A 7,195-nucleotide genomic window follows, 5' to 3' on the forward strand; every position below is an offset into this window, starting at 1 on the left:
CAAAGTGAGCTGTATTTACCTGAAGTACATGGTAATTTGACACGATTGAGTTTCTTGTCTTCACGCACGCAATGAAATAGGAAGAGGTTTTCGCCTCTAAGAGCAAATATGTTGTTTGTTTCAATAAATTTTTCGCTGGAAAAGGATTCTGTGGTATTTTCTGCCTTTGTAAATTATAATATCATGTTGTGTATTGAATTTTCGAGCTTAAGGTTGAAATGTGATATGGGAGAAGTTTTTTAGTATTGCTCTGTAAGCAGGAAGGGTTCACAGGCCTGTTGGAAGCGTGCTTGAGTTTCAACAAAATGAGCCCCAAAATCAGTGAAAAATTGTGACGCAGATGAATAATAAAGTAGCTGCTATTTCCAAAATGATGGAATTATTTGATGATAAATAACCTCGTCTTGGAGAGTAAATTTTTGACTTTGCAGAAACAATGGTGGGCGATTGTGATCTTTGTTTTGAATTTGCTCATTTATTGTCAAACTTTATAACACTTAACAGAAAAAGAAACTTACAAAAACCCGGTATCTTGCCATCATTTGACACAGATGCTTCACTGTTTGGCAAGTAAACATGCCGCGGTAACTTAATCACGGCGCCCGCTAAATTCACTTTCGATTTTGCGATTTATTTGTGCAGCCAAAACGTACAATAACAAAATTGAACGTAGCAAAAATCTCCCAAAATGTTTATCGCTGATCGTAACTGTTTATATTCTATATGCACGGTTCAAAATTAATGTTGTTTTCATGTCGTAAATATGTTATTCTCGAGCGACCGTCCTGGAAACTTCCTTCTGCTCTTTCTAAAAACTGTGTATCAATATGTATTTACTTTTGCATCAATATTTGTTTTTGCATAAAGCAAGCTAACAAAATCTGTACCTTGCTGAGTTCGCATTTGTTAGCGTTAATAGTATTTTCGGTCCGATGTTTCTATTTTATGAGGGGTATATTGTTTTGGTCTCCCATCCAAACGCTAACCCCGCCGAATAGGGGTTAACTTCAGCGAACTTCGGTATTACAAAGCTCTCAGATGCTCAGAGGGCACGCTTAAACTTGTTGTGAAAAGAAGTTTATCAACATGTCAGCCCAGAAGCCAATGTTTCTCACTTCCCATATATTTTCTTCAATCTTTCTGGGTTCAGTACTTTGCTAGTAACCACATGTCTTCTCAGACTATTTACCCAAGACTTCTAACATGGCACTACAATGATAGACAATACCAAAACAATATCGTGCACTGTTAGAGCTACATATTACGCAAGGACAGATCTGTTTCGTCGTACGAACGTGTGAGGACCTGTGAGCCAAAGGGCCTCTTCTGGTATGACTTCTTAATGACCCCCCAACTTGAAAAAAATTGTCTGGAACAGGGCTTAACTTCAGTAAACTTTAGTATTACAAAGCTGTCAGATGCTCAGAGGGCACACTTGTGGTGAAAAGAAGTTGTGAGGGAACTTGAAAATTATCAACATGTCAGCCCAGAAGCCAAAGTTTCTCGCTTCTCTTTTATTTGTTATTCTTCAGAGACTGGAATGCTGTACTTCAATACCACACAATTCAGTGCCTTCTGATTTTCTGTAACACGTACCACAGGCAACCCAGTGTATGCTTCACGGAAGCATCTCGTTTTGTCATGTGATCTAGCTGGATACAAGGCAATTCCGATGGTCCATTGGTACCAATGGTACAATTGGTACTAATAGAAAATGATGTCATTCTAATGGTTCTATTGGCGCAATTTTATGTATATTCCTCGTTCTATGAGCCAACCACGCAAAACAAGTTCGCTTTTACAACAAGTAATAGCGCGCTATAATTATTATGAATATTCCTCGTTCTATAAGCCAACCACTCAAAACAAATTCGCTTTTACACCAAGTAAAAGCACCAAATAATTATTATGAATATTCCTCGTTCTATAAGCCAACCACACAAAACAAGTTCGCTTTTACACCAAGTAATAGCGCGCTATAATAATTATGAATATTCCTCGTTCTATAAGCCAACCACGCAAAACAAGTTCGCTTTTTAATACACCAAGTAATAGCGCGCTATAATTATTATGAATATTCCTCATTCTATAAGCCAACCACGCAAAACAAGTTCGCTTTTACGTTCACCCAAAAATTACTTTAAAACATCGCAAATTAAAGCTTCGTGACAAAAAAAATGTCTGTCGTGTACACATGATTTCAGTTACAAACAACAGAGATAAACTTTGAAAAACCGCCAGGCTGAACAGTTTTCAAAAACCCCAATTGCAATCCATTTTAAACTACTTTAATTTTGCCCATCCCTGACTCCTTTTGTATTTGCTGTTCAAGTTATTCAAACATTTCTTCGATGCTTCAAGTAGTTATTTTCAGTTTATGACACGCTTGATTTGGTTGCCAGTTCCCAATCGCTGAATTTGGCTTTGGTCGTAACACAGCGCCTTTTAAATATCAATACACCTTATACCAAAATGGCCGCCATTTCAGTATTCTTTTGTTTCCATGCAAATTGGCCCTTATGGCCTCGCTCAAGGTTTAATTTTCTTTTGAATTTTACGTTCGTTAAGGAGGCCATAAGGGCCAATTTTCATGGAAACAAAAAAATACTAAAATGGCGGCCATTTTGGAATAAGGTGTATAGTCGTATTTGAAAACTTGTAGGTATACTTTGTAGAGCCTGCAGACCAGCGAGACACATTGTCCATTCAGGACCTAAAGAAACGACCTAACTCCACAGGCGTTCTAGTATCGCAATGGGTAGAGCACCCGAGCGGGGTTACGGAGATCGTTGGTTCGAATCCGGCCGAACATTCTGACTTTTTAGCTGTCCTTTTGCCCTTTTCCAAGCAACTAGTTTCCCATCTAATAAGTCTATCTTTAGCCTTTCATAATCGGGATTGAAAGAAGGCGCTCGAGAAATAGCTTATGCATACCGAGTCTTATGACATGTGAGATACAGGACCTTTACACCTGACTTTAAATACACAAAGGACCTAAAAAAAAAAAAGTAGAATGTAAACAGAACTTATCGATTGTTGTCTTAATTTCACCCATCCTCGACATATGGTACCTATTATTTGTTTGGTATGCATTCTCAGTCATTCCTTGCAATGCTAGGCATGGCAAGACAGGCAATTCGATGCCCTCGACTGTACAAAATATATTCGTTTCCCGTGTTTGCCGAGAAAAGTTACGGATGCTTCTTGGAAGGTCAAGAAAATCTTTGTCTCAGGTAGACTCTTTGACGGCACCGAAGCTCTGTAGTTAAAGCTACTTCAATGTAGATCATGTATTAAAATTGTGTTGACTTGACAGTTGGGTAATTTTTCAGCCACAATCTACCACTTATCAATATATACTTAGTTTTCCGCTTGCTTGCTGATCTCTATTATAACTGAAAGGTCTTTAGCTAGACACTAAATGTAATCGATCTGGTTATGTCTCTCCTAAAAACTGTGCCACGTTGTTTTAACTGTATTGCGTTTAGAACTTTGCATGGAGGCAAAATTGGCACCATGAAGTTTAAGGAATACAGCTGCGTTGTCCACCTGTGAGTACCTTAAAAGTTAACTTAACTGTGCAGCCAGACTGTGTGGTTTCAATATAACTTTATACCGACAGAAATTTAATGACAACTATCTCAATTACAGAAACAGAACATTTGAAGTGAACACCATGACGAGGCTTGCAACATTGTTGTGACAAAATTTTCGATAAAAATTCCACTTCTATCGTCTCTCCACGCTTGTAGTTTATTCTGGGTCTTGTTTGAAGTGACTTACAACGAATTAAAGTCATTAATTTTAAATTTCCACATGATTGAGCAACAAAGAATCCCCAATACCACGTCAGTCTTTCAATACAATTAGTCAGGCCTGGGTTGCTCGAAGCATGGTTAGCGTTAACTAGTGTTAACTTCTGCGTAAAAAACCTATTGGTTTTGATACCTCTTAACCAACCGTTAGCGCTAACCAGGCTTCGAGCAATCCGCTCCAAACGTTTAAGACTAAAGCAGACAGTAATCTTTCAGTGGACAGATTAAGTACTTTTTTTTCTTGCGAAACCACAACCATCAAGCCAATCATGAGCCTTACTCGACTACTTATTACATTAGAGATTGAACATAGTTACATAGTTTGGGGAATTTAAAACTTCCACCTCAGTACGATTGTAAGTATATCTGACGCAACAGAGAAGCTAAAACACTACGTCACTCTTATGATGTACACAGTCAGGAGCCAGAGACTGAGAGCATACAACTTCTGATATTTGCTTCTCAGCTGTTTCACAAACCATAGGTTGAAAAAAGGTTCCATAGGTTTCTTTATTTCCACACATACAGAAATACAAATTAATAATACATTTTATACAGAAATATGGAGGTCTCCAAGCCAAAACCCACAGGGTTGATAGTGCTCGCACACCTAATCTAGCATTTAATAAAACATATTATTATTAATATTTAATTTTAACTAGCAGGCAGACATGCTAGACTACGTTGTGGAAACCATGAAATAAAATAAAATAGACTGTAATTAGGTTAATAAATGCGTTTGAAGGAGAAAGTAAACAAACTAACTAACGAAACAAAGCAAAACAATGCCACAATACAACTACAACTAAACAGGACGTCATTCTCGGATTTCTGACGTAAGCAGATCATCTTTAAGCTCATTTCTAAAGCTTTGGAGAGAGGAAGCATTTTTTATACGTAAAGGTATTTTATTCCAGTTATCGGCTGCGGAAAATCTAACACTGAATTTGACATAATTATTTCTTGGCCGAGGTATAAAGGAAATTAGCTTGATCTTAAACGTGTACAATATCGGCGGGCCTCTCCGATGTTCGTGAAGTAGGAGTCATAAATATCAGGGAGCAAGTTATTTTGATTCAGATTTTGAAGTTTCCAAAGGATCTTGATATCAGCAGGCAAGTCAGAAATTTAAAGAAAACGACAAAGCTTTTGAAATTACAAGACACGTTTCGACATAAACTTCAGTCATCTTCAGTTGATTAATGTACAAAGCGGTAAGTTGAATTTATAAGTACGGAAAAAGTGCTCATTATGCCAGTAACAACGGAATGTACATAAAACGTGACAATGTGAGAATTAAAAGGATAGTTTTAGATTTACGTGATGCAGTTGTTCATTAAGAGAAGGTTGTTCTCTTTGAATATGAAAAGCTTCTTTTATCTTGAGTTGAAAAGTCGTAGAGGCGTGATCTAAAATATGGAAACATTCCCGTGAAGACAGGGCGCGACATTGTTCGGAATTCTGTAGGTGTTTGAAACAATGTCGCGCCCTGTCTTCAGGGGAATGTTTCCATATTTTAGATCACGCTTCTACGACTTTTCAACTCAAGATAAAAGAAGCTTTTCATATTCAAAGAGAACAACCTTCTCTTAATGAACAACTGCATCACGTAAATCTAAAACTATTCTTTTAATTCTCACATTGTTACGTTTTATGTACATTCCGTTGTTACTGGCATAATTGGCACTTTTTCCGTACTTTTAAAGGTGTTATTGGCTTGCCAATAAAAGTTTTATGCATCTCAATAATTAAAATTTGTAATGCATGCATAATTATGCACTCAGCAAAGTGTGACGCGGTCATTCCTGGGGAGGAGCAATTATTAAGTATCCCCTATAGGGAATTTGTTGCATTCCGAGAAAGCGCGGTAAATATTCATTCGCTTTTCAAGCTGGACTGATCTGGTTGTCAAACTTTTTCACCCTCCTCCTCCCCATTGCCAGGTTCCACTATTTCTTTCTTTCTTTCTTTCTTTCTTTTTCTCAGTTTACTTCTGTGGTGCGCTTTCAGATCCCCACCTTTGCTGGGCATGCGATCAATTCTTTGAGTTTGTGATGTAATATTTTCATTGTTAGGGTTAAACCGGCTATGTGCTAAGTCACATAGCCAGATTTCTCCAAGCGGCCTGTCTGTTTTTCTCCGCCCCGCAAACCGGCATAGATCAACTCAACGCTTTGTACATTAATCAACTGAAGATGACAGAAGTTTCTGTCGAAACATGTCTTGTAATTTCAAAAGTTTTGTCGTTTTCTTTAAATTTTGAAGCTTGTATACAAGCTCACCCATTTGTAATTTAGTAATTTGAAATATATTCAATATACCTAATCTAATAAACAGGAGTCTGCTATGATCTCGCTGGCTGATTGTGTTGTAATCCTTAGTACTCTATTCTGTAGCAATAGTAAACAATTAAATTTAGTCGGGTAGGTACTTCCCCATGAGACCTTGCAGTACGACAGATGTGAATAAATTAAACTGTAATATAAGCATTTTAAATATTCAAGGTAAGATAGGAATGAACTTTGTAAATAATCCCAACACATTTAGCAACTTCCCGTGAAATGTAGTCGATGTGAGAATTCCACTGCAAGTCTTGGTTGGTAGTTTATACATTAATATCAATATTAACGCCACCGTTGAATAGATTTAAGGCAACTCTCATTTGCCTTGATGAGAATAATACAGTGACTTGTTTTGGACGTGTTAATTGTCAATCTGTTTAACATCCAGTCCCAGAGAACATGAAGTTCTTTCCTCACCACAGATCATTAAGGTGTTAACATTTTCATGGGAAACTAGAACATTCACGTCATCAGCATATAACATAACTTGAATTCATTGTTACATAAATTGAGCATCGTTGATATAGATTGGAAAAAGTATCGGCCCCAAAATTGAGCCTTGACTGGGAATTCCAGTTGAGATTTGCAAAGGATCCGAATTTGTACCATTTACCAAAACATATTGCATTCGCCTGCTTAAGCAACGGCGGAACCAACCTGCTTCTTTCCCCTCGATTCTGTAATTATTAATTTTAAATCGACCTTTTTAACTGAGAATCGTTAAAGCAAAAGTTTCCATTCATCATAAGCCTTACATATTAAACTGATGACAGCCCTTGTGATTGAGAAGGGTCACTTCTATGATTCAAAATCTATTAAAGATCCATCTAAAGCCAGCTTATTCTAGGAAGATTATGGGAACCAAGCTTTCCTTGTTATGGGTTGCCGGCGTTAAACTAAGAGTTTTCTTTAGTTTTTTGGCATTATTGGCGTAAATGTCATGCCGCCTTAATTAATTATTTAAATCAAATAATTCGGGCATAGCTTTTAGCTAATAACAGAAGGAGGAGACAGTTTATAGCTCGCTAAGATGGACGG

The sequence above is a fragment of the Montipora foliosa genome, chromosome 13 (genome assembly GCF_036669935.1).
Source record: "Montipora foliosa isolate CH-2021 chromosome 13, ASM3666993v2, whole genome shotgun sequence".
Taxonomy (NCBI): domain Eukaryota; kingdom Metazoa; phylum Cnidaria; class Anthozoa; order Scleractinia; family Acroporidae; genus Montipora; species Montipora foliosa.